The sequence below is a fragment of the Pseudonaja textilis genome, chromosome Z (genome assembly GCF_049901715.1).
Source record: "Pseudonaja textilis isolate UNSWEBS1 chromosome Z, rPseTex1.2, whole genome shotgun sequence".
Lineage (NCBI taxonomy): Eukaryota > Metazoa > Chordata > Lepidosauria > Squamata > Elapidae > Pseudonaja > Pseudonaja textilis.
The window spans coordinates 129456706-129470622 of record NC_142008.1 but is presented as its reverse complement, the minus strand read 5'-3'; the positions used below and the strand labels follow the sequence as shown (position 1 = coordinate 129470622).

General features: G+C 41.9%; 1 non-coding gene across 1 annotated transcript; it reads left to right on the top strand.

Annotated features, from left to right (window-relative positions):
• Positions 1-204: 204 nt before the first annotated feature.
• Positions 205-4244, top strand: LOC113443629 (uncharacterized). Its single transcript, XR_015740291.1, has 3 exons — positions 205-304; positions 1581-1747; positions 1992-4244. It is a non-coding gene; the product is annotated as an uncharacterized LOC113443629 (transcript).
• The last annotated feature ends 9673 nt before the right edge of the window (positions 4245-13917 follow it).

Here is a 13917-nt window from a genome sequence, read left to right as displayed (position 1 = left end):
CTCCTGTAGTGGATTTGGTTTGTCTCCGTGACTTTTTTCCCTTTGGATGGGATCAGCTGTTCTCACTGCTGAGCGGTGGAAAAGCTGTCACCTGAGTTAAAACTAAGTCTGATAGGAGGAAGTGCTTTGCTCTCAGCTGACAACTCAGAATGGGTGCGCCCAGGAAGTGATGTGACTTGCTGTCTATCCCACATCCTTTTCTCCACTGTTGTCAAAGGCAAATCAAGGGTATGACGCTCTTTTGGAGGCCAATATGCTAGAACATTGAAGACAAAGATATCCAGCACAATTTCCAACATCTGAGGTTAGAATTTGTTTTTCCTCCCTTTGTTACAACTTCGCTTTTTGCCTCCCTTTCTCCCACCCGTCCCTTCCAGTCCCTTAAGCCCCTTCTCCTATGCCTCTGAGCTGAAAGCAAACCTCACATTTCTTCCCTGGTATCCTTTGTTGGGCTGGGATTACAGCTTCAGACTTCTCAGCTATCATCTGAAGGGAAAGTAGTACAACTTTACAGAGAAGAAAAGAGAGACGGCTAGCTTTAGACCCTGTCTTAGTGCTGTTCTTTTGGACTTGTGTTGTCATGGTGACTAATCCTATCTTTCTTTTGAAAAACTCTCCATTTAGCCTTGTTTGATAAATTAAGGGCAATCTACTTTGTTGGAGGCTATTTGAGGATGGGCCTTCCTAATTATTCTTCAGTTTTTTTAATGCTACCATGGCAAATTTGGACCTAAAGCAAGGGTCTTCAACTTGGCAAGTTTAAGACTTGTGGACTTCAACTCCCAGAATTCCTGAGCTAACATGACTAGAGGAAGAATTCTGGGAGCTGAAGTCCACAAGTCTTAAAGCTGTCAAGTTTGAAGATCCCTGACCTAAAAGTACAACAGCCTTTTTCAACCTTCTATTCAGATAATTTGGCCTGTATATTCCTGCTGAAGAGTAATAGCTATGTAGCAACTTGAGTTAATTTGAAAAAGTACTTTGGAGAACATTTGTAGCCACAAATATAGTGCTTGTCTGTAACTCTTTAAAGCAGCCTTGTCTTCTGGGATCTTACAACTGCCCTCTGCAGCTGATATGACAGCCCAGGAAAAGATACGGTTGCTTTAAAGAGTTGCAGACATGTGCTATATTTGGTATATAAATCCAAAGTAATACACAGCCCTAATACTGAAATAGTACAAACTGGAGAAAACTGTCCCGGGAGAAGATACAATCAGGGCTTCGAAGAACTGTACAAATGATTGGGATTTGCAAGGCAGAGTTCTTGTATTCTAGCCTTTTTTCAGTCATGTGTCTTTCAAATGTCTTTAGGTTACAATTCACAGAATTTCTAGCTGATGATAATTACAACAGCTGAGTATTTGGAGAGCTTATCCTACACATCTAGAGAGCATCAAGTTAGTACTGGTATAAGCCATTGCACTTAAAAGAGTTTTGTTGGGCTGCCAATTATGAGCTGTTGTTGAGTTGTTAGGCTAAGTTTGCACAACACTCTCACATCCCTCAGTTGCGTCAAAGATTGCTAACTCTTTCATAAGTTCTCTGACCCGTTTCCTCCCATTTTCCTCTCCATCCAGCTTTTTTTTTTCTAAGAAAAGTAATATTGGCTCTAGATGCAGCCGTTTTGATCTGGCTTGGTTCTTGTCCGTTTGCTGTCATGTTGGGGCCCCCAACGAATGTTGAGATGCTGCCTCCTTCCACTGCCTCCCCGCTAAGCGATTGTGGTAACTGCTTGCTGATCATGGTAAGCCTGGCGACCGTCGCAGCTGTGTTCATCGTGGTCTCAGCTGTCCTCTGTGAACGGGTTTTCCGGGGGTCCCTGCCCCAGGAAACAGGAGCTGTGCCGACTGTGTGGAGGCAAGGAGGGACACTGTGGATTGAGCCCCACCACAATAATAGACAACCAGATGTCCTCTCAAGGCCGTCAGCTACCGTCCCACTTTGGATTCAGCGTTCGAATGATTGGTTTCTGGATGTTTCTCCTGCAGGACCCGACAGCTACAGTTCCACTGAGGACCTCCAGAGAGAGACCGCCAGCCCCAGCAGCACTAGCCCTCTCTGGAGCCACAGCGAGCAATCCTGGGCAATCCAGCCGCACGTAACTCTACCAGACATCAATAATTTCTTCCGAAAGAATAGCCATGTTACCTGTAGTTCTCAGCACTTGGTTTAATTGAGGGACATCTAGGGCAAAAAGGCCCCGATCTTCTTCTCTCTTGAGTCCAAGGCTCAAAAGTCTTAGAGTAGCTTACCTGATGGCTGATCAGCTATATCTTCTACTTCAAAACATACCCCAAAAATGCTTTGGTATGAAAACAAACTTTGTTCCACGAGACTCCCCTACTTAGGAGCAAGGGAAGAGAATGGAAAATGGGTCTTGAAAAAGTTCTAGATCATTGTTGAATTTATGTTTACCCACAAAGAAATAAAAGGGGGATTAGTATAGATCTATTTCAAGCTATTTAGCTCTCATCAGCTTAAGGGATGAAACTCAAATACTTTAGCCACCTAATGAGAAGGAAGGATTCACTGGAGAAGAGCCCAATGCTGGGAACGATTGAAGGCAATAGAAGAAGGGGACAGCAGAGAAGGAGGTGGCTGAATGGAGTCACTGAAGCAGTAGGCATGAACTTAAATGAAGATGGCAGAGGACACAGGAAGGCCTGGAGGAACATTGCCCATGGGGTCGCAATGGGTTGGACACAACTTCGCAACTAACAACAACAAAGCTGATTGATGAGAGCTAAGTAGTTTGAAATAGATCTATACTAGTCTCCCTTTATTCCTTCGCAGGTAAACATAAAATTCAACACAAAAATAGTTTATCACGAAAGCAACTGCCTACGAAGGCTCCTGGATTGGGGCTGAAAGGCAAAAATAGAAGCAGTATGCTCCATCCCATAATTGGGTAGACCAGGTTGCCTGAAAGACTTATCTCACCGGAAAAAAATCAACAACACTTCTAAATCATTGTCAATCTGGTGACTGGGGCAAGTATTTAAAGGCTGAGGTGAAAGGAAACCAAAATTTTGGAAGTAGAGGTGTGTTCCTTGGGAAAAAAAATGGTACATCATAAAGACCATTAAAAACAACAAGGAAACCAATAACAATAGTCCTCGATTTATGACCACGATTGAGCCCAAAATTTCCTTTGCTAATGAAATAGTTGTTAAGTGTGTTTTGCTCCATTTTGCGACCTTTCTTGCCACTTGTTAACTAAATCACTTCAGTTAGTAACAGGGTTGTCAAATGGCTTCCCCATTGAGTTTGCTTGTCAGAAGGCCGCAAAAAGGGATGACACTGGGACATGGTTGCCAAGCAACTGGACTTTGATCATGTGACCATAGGGAGGCTGTAATGGTTGTAAGTGTGAAAAATAGACAAGCTGCACTTTTTTCAGTGCCGTTGTAACTTTGAATGGTCACTAAATGCATGGCTGTAAGTTGAGAACTATCTGTAACGGTTTACATTAATTATAGGTACTTCTTGTCTTATGAACAGTCCTTGACTTATGAAGAGTTAGTGACCATGCAAAGTCATGATGGACCTCCATTATTTGGGGTGTGCTCAGCCACAGGCCCGCTCTGGCGGCCATTTGCAATATCCCATGGCCCACATCACTGTGTTTTAGAACATTTTAGCTAAAAACCAAAAAGTAGCAAACTTATCCACCTCTGCATTTGCTTTACAACTACAACAAAAAAAGTATCCTAAAGTTGGGTCCATTACGGTCTTAAGTCTAGGACTACAGGTAGTCCTCTACTCACAACAGTTAGTTTAGTGACTGTTTGAAGTTACAACGGCGCTGAGAAAAATGACTTATGACCATTTTTCACACTTGCAACCGTTGCAGATCAAGTTCAAGTGCTGACAGTGGCAGTGTCCCAGGGTCATGTGATCATTTTTTTGCAACCTTCTGACAAGCACAGTCAATGGAGAAGCCAGATTCACTTAACAACCATGTTATTAGCTTAACAGATGCAGTGATTCACTTAACAAATGTGGCAAGAAATGTCGTAAAATGGGGCAAAACTCAACAAATTTTTTCACTTAGCAATATAAATTTTGGTCTCAGTTGTGGTCATAAGTTGAGGATTGCATTACCTGTCATCCCTTTTTTTTAAAGCATTCTAAACTTATGTACACTCATGATTTTTCTACAAGAGGGAGGGGATGGGAGAGAGAGATTGATTGATTGTCTACTGCTCAAATGTTGGTTGGCATAAAAGGAAGGAACCAGTACCCGTGTGTGTGTGTGTGTGTGTGTGTGTGTGTGTGTGTGTGTGTGTTCAGAATAAGGCTGGTAACGACCACAAAATTTGCATTTTCTCCTGTACCTTGGTTACAGATTGTTCTCCACAGTGGCTGGTCAGGTCCAACTTCAGGGCCTTTGTGGTTTCTAATTAAAACCTTATATTTTCCTGGTCTGAGGTGGAATAAGAATATTTTAGAACTGTCTGTTCCTAAGGACAGAAGGTATGAATGTTAATTTATCTAATTTTGCATTTCTGCAGCAAGGGACCAGAACTATGTCCTAAATTTCCAATTCTTTAACCTTTATAGTTCAAAGGAGTGAACTGCAGTTCTTAAAAGCATGAATGTTACAGAAGTGTACCTGAAAAGGCAATCATGGTTTAAAAAAAACAACAGTAAAAAAAACGAACCAAACACAACACACTGGGAAAGTTTGTATGCAAAAACTATTCACCCACAACAGGCACCATTTGAAGGGAAACTGTTGTATGCTCGTGATTTCTCTAACTTTCTGCTTTTGGCCCTCATGGCTGATCTGTGCGATTGGCCCACCACCCCATAGGAAGGGATGCGCGTGAAGATCTCTGTTTATGGAAGATGCCAATATTCCTCAGATGTCCTTTGAAGGACACCCTCAGACAGAGCCGCACCCTCTGATGCCAAACGCATCGTTCCATTGGTTGCACTGCCAAGGCTTTAATCGTGTTTATTCTTATGGGTTCATGTTTTACTGTTAGAATAAATGTTAATATGATTAGTTGCTCTGAACACCTTGCAGTAACAGTAAAGAATAAAGACAATTGCCTGGAACAAAGACACACATAAACTACTGCCGCAAAACATCCCTTGTGTTCTTTTGTGGTCTTGAGTCACGAATGGCTCTGAAGAGCAGAGGGGAACCGTACAGAAAGGCACGCACCATCTTGAAACCAATCTGAAATGCGAAACCGGCCTGGAGATCTGAGTCAGTAACCATTAAAAAGCTTTTTGCATCACACTCGTCCCAAAGGTGCTTTTTTCAAGAGACGACTGGACTTTCTGGTTCTTCTTTGAAGATGTTTCGTTTCTCATCCAAGAACCTTCTTCAGTTCTGACTGGATGGTGGGAAAGTACCTTGGGGACAATCATGGCCTGGATGACTGAGAATCTCCACAGATATCACACTCCTTGCTTTTCTGCCTGAACTGAATTAGTGCCTACTGTGGCCGAAACAGCTGCCCAATGCAGAGGAACATAACAAACTTGAGTGTTAACAACGGCAAATAGGTGGTACTCCAGAGGTTTCTGTCAGAGAATTCTCCATAATCTGAACTATCCTGGGAGTTGTACAGGTAATCCTCAATTTACAGCAGTTCATTTAGTGACCGTTCAAAGTTACAATGGTACTGAAAAACGTGAATTTACGACTGTTTTTCACAGTTACAACCATTGCAGTATCCCCATGGGCTGCACGATCAAAAATTCAGAAGCTTGGCAACTGGTCCATATTTATGACGGTTGCTGTGCCCCGAAGCCATGCGATCCCCTTTTACAACCTTCTGACAAGCAAAGTCAGTGGGGAAGCCAGATTCACTGAACAACCGGGTTACTAATTTATGAACTGCAAGTAATTCACCTAACAACTGTGGCAAGAAAAGTAATAAAACAGTGCAAAGCTCACAGATGTCCCACAACAGAAATTTTGGGCTCAATTGTGGTCATAAGTCGAGGACTATATACCATCCTAGCTATATTTAAGGTGGCAAGAATTCTGTTTCATTAATTCGGGTTCATCAGTTTCTCATCACATTTGCTCTTTACTGGTTAAATTGGCCTGTAGATGTTTGGTTATTTGTTTAATAGGCTTAAATGCCCCCAATCAGCCTGAGCAATCTACGGCAGGGGTCTCCAACCTTTTGTACCCCCGGGACCACCAAAACTCATAATTTTAAATCCCATGGACCAGAGACCCTGGGAAAATCCCCAAAAAAGTCTGCAGGAAAGTTCCCCACTCCATTTTCCTACCAATCGATCATTCTTTATTTGAGATCACAGGATACCATCTACCGCTCTGTTCTAAGGGGGAGGGAGGGAGGGAGGGAGAGAGAGACTCTCAATCTTTTGGCTTCATGCAAGAAAAGCCGCAGAAGCAGCAGAAGTCTTTTTTTCTCTCCCCCAAACTCCGCCAGAAATGAATCTTTGTGAGACTTGTCACACCGACGTAGCCTCTTGGAGCAGGAGACCTTGCAGGGTCCCAAAGACTCATTTCTGGCGGAGTTTGGGGGAGAAAAAGAAAGACTTTTGCTGCTTTCCTTGTGTGCAGCCAAAAGCAGAAGAAAAAAGTGGAAAGAAGCAGCCCGGTGGCCAGGCCAGGCATCTGGGGGGCAAGTTCCCCCCTCCGCCCTTTCCTCCCTCCCCTCACTACCTCGTGTTCTTCACAATACAAGCAACACAAGTCTTGTGTTCCCACGGGCCATGTGGGCAGGGCAGCCTTGTGTTGCTGCGCAGCCTGGATTAATTGTTTTGGGGGGTGCTTTGGGGTTGACATTTCTCTGCGGACCACCAAAATTTTCTTAAGGACCACCAGTGGTCCCCGGCCCACTGGTTGGTGACCACTGATCTACGGTACATACCCAACCTCCCTATGTAAGATCAAACATATACAGATAGGTCTCGTTTAACAACCTATCAGTTAGTGATCAGACCCTGGTTCCAGAGCACTTGGCCAACAGCTTACCTTTATAGCTACCTGCAGAGTTCCATGCTCATGTGACCATTTATGGCACATTTTTGGCAAAAAAAAAATCCATAGGGAATATGTTGATTCACTTAACAACTACAATGTTCACTTAATGGCCTGGCATTCATTTAATGACTGCTGCCAAAAAAGTCATAAAGTCAGGTCCAGTCATGTGAGTGCCTTGACTTGTGATGGTCATGAGTTAACAGTGAACTTCTGGCTCCATTACACTTGTGAGTTGTGGACTACGCGTATGGAAAATGAGAAATTATCAGAATGATCTATACCATTCATCTCTTCAGAAGAAGTGAGAGATACAGATGTTATAGTTGTCGTGTCTACAGATAGGGGTTTTTATAAGTCTGATTTCACCCACCCCCATTCTCCCCTATTTTTACATCCTATGTGGTGGTTTCAAGAGGCAGGTGCTCTTATGACTGGTTTTGGCCTATATGGGATTTTTCAGACACAGATAGACAGACGTTAGTCAATGGGGTTCAAACCTTTATGGGGAATTGAACTCATGGATCTTGGCACTTTAGTGTGATGACCCCGGAGCGTCGTACGAAAGCAACAAAGGCACAAAAATAGGTAAGGTACCTCCAACTTGGCCCCCAATGTCCAGTTATCCTCGGCTGGAGAAAAAAACTCTCCTAAGAACAGTTTTTAAAGGGAAGAAATTCCGTCCAAACCCAAAGTACATATAAAGTATAAATAAAAACTGACACAAACCACGCTGCAGCAATTAACAAGACAGGGCAGGATAAGGAATTGAAGACTTCAAAAGATAACGAAACACATTTGGGAGGATGCCAGAACTCAGATAAAACTTGATAAGCCAAAATAATTCATGCTTTGCTTCCAGCAAGGAGCTGTGCTCAAACACCTTCTTTTCCCACCTGAAAACACTCTGTTTTCCCAGCTACAGCTAATGAAGGGAATCAGGACCTTTTTCTCCCCTGTAACCCCTGTTGCTCCCTTATCCGTTCCTCCCTGTACCCTCTAGGATGAAGAGGGAGTGGGCCTGGGTCTTCCTCTGAATGCCCAGCCGGACTGTGCCCTTCCCAGTTTTCTCCACAGCCACCTGAGCCACACTCTCACTCCCTGTCACCTGTTGCACCTCTCCCTCGGAATCAGATTCCAACAGGGGCATGACATTTAGCTTTAGATTAACAGAGTTGGAAGGGACTAGTCCATCTAGTCCAACCCCCCCATCCAAGTGGGAAACCCTACACCATTTCTGACAAATAGCTGTCCAGTCTCTTCTTGAAAACTTCCAGTGATGAAGCTCCCACAATTTTCTGAAGGCAACTTCTGTTCCATTGATTGATTGTTCTCACTATCAGAAAATTTATCCTTATTTTCAGGTTGAATCTCTCCTTGATCAGTTTCCATTCATTATTCCTTGTCTGGCCTTCAGACACTTTGGAAAAGCACTTGACCCCCTCCCTACTCTTTGTGGCAGCCCTTCAAATATTGGAAGACCGCTATCATGTCTCCCCTGGTCCTTCTCTTCACTAGACTAGCCAAGCCCAGTTCCTGTAATTGTTCTTCATATGTTTTAGCCTCCAGTCCGCTAATCATCCTGGTTGCTCTTCGCTGCACTTTTTCTAGAGTCTCAACTTCTTTTTTATAGTGTGGTGACCAAAACTGGATGCAGTACTCTAGGTGTGGGCTTACTAAGGCTTTATTTCCTGGCATTAGTACTTTAGAGGACCAGGACTTAGCCCCTGAGCCTATAATTACTTTATAGTTACTTAAAGTTATGCTAGTGGACAATCACTTAAATATGAGCCAGCGGTGTGTGGCAGCAGCCAAAAAGGATAATACAATCTTGGGTTGTATAAACTGAGGCATAGAATCAAAATCACATGAAGTATTATATTAGTACTGCTTTATAAAAATCTTAGTAAGGCCATACCTGGAATACTGCCTCCAGTTTTGATCACTACTATAAAAAAAAAAGATGTTGAGACTTTGGACAAAGTGGAGAGAAGTGCAATTAGGATGATTTAGAGACTAAAACATATGAAGAACGGTTGCAGGAACTGGGTATGGCTAGTCTAGAGAAAAGAAGGACTAGGGGTGACATAATAGCAGTATTCCAGTATTCGAGGGTCTGCCACAAAGAGGAGGAGGGATCAGCATATTTTCCAAAGTACCAGGAGACCAGACAAGAAATAATGGATGGAAACTAATCAAGAAGAGAAGTTTCCACCACACGTAAGTTGTAGAAGTGACAAGTGCACCTTGAATTGCACCTGGAGCCATAATGAGGCAGTGGTGGTTTTCTGTGATTGAACAGTTCACATCTGACCCAGAACACATTAACTGTCGCCAACTGATAAACACGATAAATTTATCTTTTATGTGAAAATACAGGTAGAAAGATCCATCCAATTCTCCAGACAGAAGCCCCTCATAACGCACATGGAAATTGTTGCAAGAATGTCCTGTGAAACAAGATAAAATGAAAAATTCCAACTCGGACTATAGCAATGAGACAACAACCTTTAGATCAACTTATTATCCCAGCTGCTTGTTCCTACCTCGTCTAAAATATATTTATCTGGCTAGCCACTAAGAACCCAGAAGGAAAAAGAAGATTAACTTACACAACCTTTGCAGTTTCTTTACTGAATCCTGATCTTATTTTGTCATCTTCTGTTGGGTATCTTCCAAAAACCGTTAACCAAAAGGCTGTTATCAAGCCCTCCCAGATTGTTTCCTGTGGTTTTTTTTACAAATTCCTTCACTGGTTTCGTTTCTTTGCTTCTTTCCCTTTTCTCCGTGATCTCCAACTTGCAGTGGTGCCCAAATATGTGACAAATTGAAGCACTTCTCCAGCCTGTTATCTTCATACTTGACAACATGGCAGCTAATTCTCAATATTGATTAGGGAGCATCTTCATCTCCAACAACTCCATGGTTAGGAAGGGCACCAACTTGACTTGCAGAAAGTGCTAGGTCCAACTCGAGTTTCAAAATGGGCAGAGAGTGGGAGAATGGGGGGAAAGCTTTAAAAGCAGGCTTTGTTTCTTTTGTAAGGAGATTGAGTCATGGCAACTGGGTTTCTTTTCTTTTTTTGTTTGAAACATTTTGCTGCTTATCCAAGTGTCCCAAAGAAACAACTGGACCTTCTTTGTTTTAACTCGAAGATGTTTCGCTTTTCATCCAAGAAGCTACTTCAATTCACTTCATTTGAGTACTGAAGAAACTTCTTGGACGAGAAGCGAAATATCTAAAAAAAAAATCCAGTTGGCTTTTGAAAAAGCACTTTTGGGACAACCATGACCTGGATGACTGAGAATCTCCACAGACATTTATCAAGGTAGCTTCCTCAGTCTAAGTATGTTGGTCAGGAGGAACCTCCAGGGCGGTGAATCTCATTAAGCGTGACCTCTCTGGTGAATCTCTGAAGAGGTCTTGGTCTTCTTGGAGCAGCATTAAAAAAAATAATGGAGGATAGGTTCTGTCTGGGGCTCCACCCCTATTGAGGGAAAGATTATTGAGAAAAGGATTTTCCACTGTAGCATAAATAGATTTCCTCATGCCTCTCTCAAACCATCTATTTTCCCTGTCCAAAATGTGAACATTATTGTCGTCAAAAGAGTGCCCTTTTTAACTGAAGGTATAATGCTGACTCTGATCCCGTGGGGTTACTTCTCCTGTGCTCCTGTGCAAAAGCTACTTGGATAGCTTCTTCACAGTTAAGAAGAAAAGACCACTAGTTGCCATGACTCAACTTCCAGACAACTCTATCTGTATAACTGAGCCTCTTCATCAACATTATAATCATAAGTTGAGGACTACCTGTACTTACGAGAATCTCTAGTATTAGGAATAGGAAGCGCTCTGGTCACTACAAAGTCAGAAGACCGCAAAATTGATGCAGTATCTACTGAAATATGGAAAGAAACAGAAGGGTGCAGCTTCCTACTGTCAAAGAAAGGAAATTTAACACAGTCTGCCAACTATTGTACAACATCCTTAATTTCACATACTAGCATAACTAGTCCTATCCGGGGTATTCTGGGAGTTGAAGTCCACACATGTTAAAATGACTAAGGTTAAGAAACATTGGTTTAGAACAGGGGTGTCAAATTTGTGGGCTGTGGGCTGGATGCATCACATGCTGGGCCACTCCCATTTTAGCAAAGAGAAGCTATGCTGATGTCACTGTTGGATAACTAAACATGCAAATAATTAGCAACTCTTGTAAGGAAAGTCGAAGAACTCAGTGGGAAAAAAATGGGACTAAGGTTAAATATAAAAAAGACCAAACTAATAACAACAAATATAGCAACCTATCTTAAAATAAATAGTGAAGATAGAGAAGGAGTGGAAAATCTCTTCCTTTTAGGATTAGTTATCAACAGTAAAGGAACCAGTAGCCAAGAAATGCATCAGAGACTAGTACTTGGTAGAATTGGATTAACGACCTTATAAAATAAATTCAGATGCTCCAATGCAATATTTCTCAACCTTGGCAACTTGAAGATGTGTCCAAGTTTCCAAAGTTGAGAAACAATGCATAATGAGTCTATATCAAAAACAGAATCATACAGATCATAGCTTTTCTTGTGATATTCTATGGAAGTGAAAATTGAATAGCAGGATACAATAGAAAGAATACTGATGCTTTTCAGTTTTGGTCAAAAGTTGGAGAAGACTCTTGCGCCTACAGTGGACAGAAAACAAGAAAACAAACAGATCATTGAACAAATCAACCCAAGTTTTCATTCAAGGCACATCTGACAAAGTTCGAATTATCCTGCTTCAGACACATTATGCCAAGACCTAGCTCTCTGGAGAAGCCTCAAGTGCTGAGAATGTTTGTGCACTTATCTAACATCTCCTGGCTAGGATCAATACTCAATAAATCTTACATCAAGCTCCAAATTTAGTTCCTCACCTCCCAATCCATTTTCAGGTTACTGCCTTAATTCCTCCAAGAAATTGGTTGACATGATTGCCCAACAGAGTTGACCCAGATTGCAATTATGTGTTGAAAAACTGAGTTTGACTGCTTCTAGTTTCAAGAAAACTCTTCACTGACTGAAACAAGATAAGATAAAGATGTAATGCAAGTAATAAGTGGGAAGAAAATGGGAAGGAAGATCCATAAAAATCCAAATATTCCCATTTCTGTTGACAATAAAATATTAAATAACTGGCACAGAGGAAAAAATAAATTACACATGAGCTAACAAAAGGCCAAGGATTACTTACATTCAAAAACTTGCAAAATTCAAAAGAAGGAGGTGCCCCCAAACTTCAAATTCTACTTTCATGCTAGTTGCCCAATCTGAATTCCAGAATGGATCGTATTTCCTTATCGTTCTATCACCTGAGTAAAAGAGGCTTTCCAGGGGTTACTTAAATAAATTTGGGTTATATTCATAGATGTAAACTATTTTCAACATGCAATGCATTCTATCCAGTCCTCAACTTATGACCACAATCGAGACCATAATTCCGTTGCTCAGCAAGACCGTTGTTAAGTGCATTTTGCCCCATTTTACAACCTCTTTTGCCAGTTGTTAAATGAATCATTGCAGTTCCATTAGTAACTCAACTGTTAAATAAATCTGGCTTTCCCATTGAATTTGTCAGTTCACAAAAGCTGATTATATGACCCTGGGATACAGCAACTGTTATAAATACACACTAAGTGCCAAATGTCCAAATTTTGATCATTGACCATCCATGAGGATCCTGCAACTTCATGTGAAAAACAGTCATAAATCCCTTTTTTCAGTGCTGTTTTAAGTTTAAATGGTGATTAAACAAATGGTTGCAAGTTGAGGGCTGCTCAATGCACTCTGGGGAGCTTACAACAGAGCGAACTAAATTAAAACAATCAAAAACATAAACAAAAGCAACTTAATGAAGGCTGTTCCAAGTCCCTCTTTCTTGCAAAGCAGGGACCCCGCCCTGTGCAATAAACATGCTTGCTTCTTTGCATGTGCCTTGCATTTAGAATTTTCTGTGACATTGCATGATTACATGGGTGCAAAATTAGAACACAGTATCTTTATAAAGCCTTGGTAAGATCACAGGTGGAATACTGCATCTGGCTTTGGTTGCCACAATGTTGGAAAGATGTTAGTGCTCTGGAAAGAGTACAGTGAAGAGCAACAAAGATGATTAGAGGACTGGATGCTAAAACATATAAAGAACATTTGCAGGAACTGGATATGGCTAGTCTAGAGAAAAGGACTAGAGCAGAGGTATCCAAACTTGGCAACTTTAAGACTTGTGGATTTCAATTCCCATAAGTCTCCAGCCAGCATAGCTGGCTGGTGCATTCCTGAAGCTGAAGTCCACAAGTCTTAAAGTTGCTACATTTGGGGACCTCTGGACTAGAGGGTGACATGATTGCAGTATTCCATGGGGCTGTCACAAAAAAGAGGGGGTCTCCAAGTACCTGAAGGCAGAACAAGATGGAAACTAATCAAGGAGAGAACTCAGAGCAGAATGGAGCCCATTAGATGGCTTGTATGAAGGTGTGTTGGCACCAGGGAGGGGTCGTATGGAGAATTATTATTTTATTATTTTTCTTTTGACAAGCAAAGTCAGTGGGGCAGGCCAGATTTGATTAATGATTGCATGATTCATATAACAACTCCAGCGATTCTTTTAATGACTGTGATAAAAGGTTGTAAAATAGAGCAAGACTCAATTATCTTGCTTAGCATTGGAAATTTTGGGCTCAAATGTGGTCGTAAGACTACCTTATGAGCTGTGGCGGTGCAATGGTTAGAATCCAGTACTGGAAGCTACTTCTGCTGACTGCAATTTGGCAGTTTGAGTCTTACTGGCTCAAGGTTAACTCAGCCTACCATCTTCCTGAGGTGGGTAAAATGAGGAGCCAGATTGTTGGGGGCAATAGGCTGACTTTATAAACCGCTTAGAGAGGGCTGTAAAGCGCCGTGAAG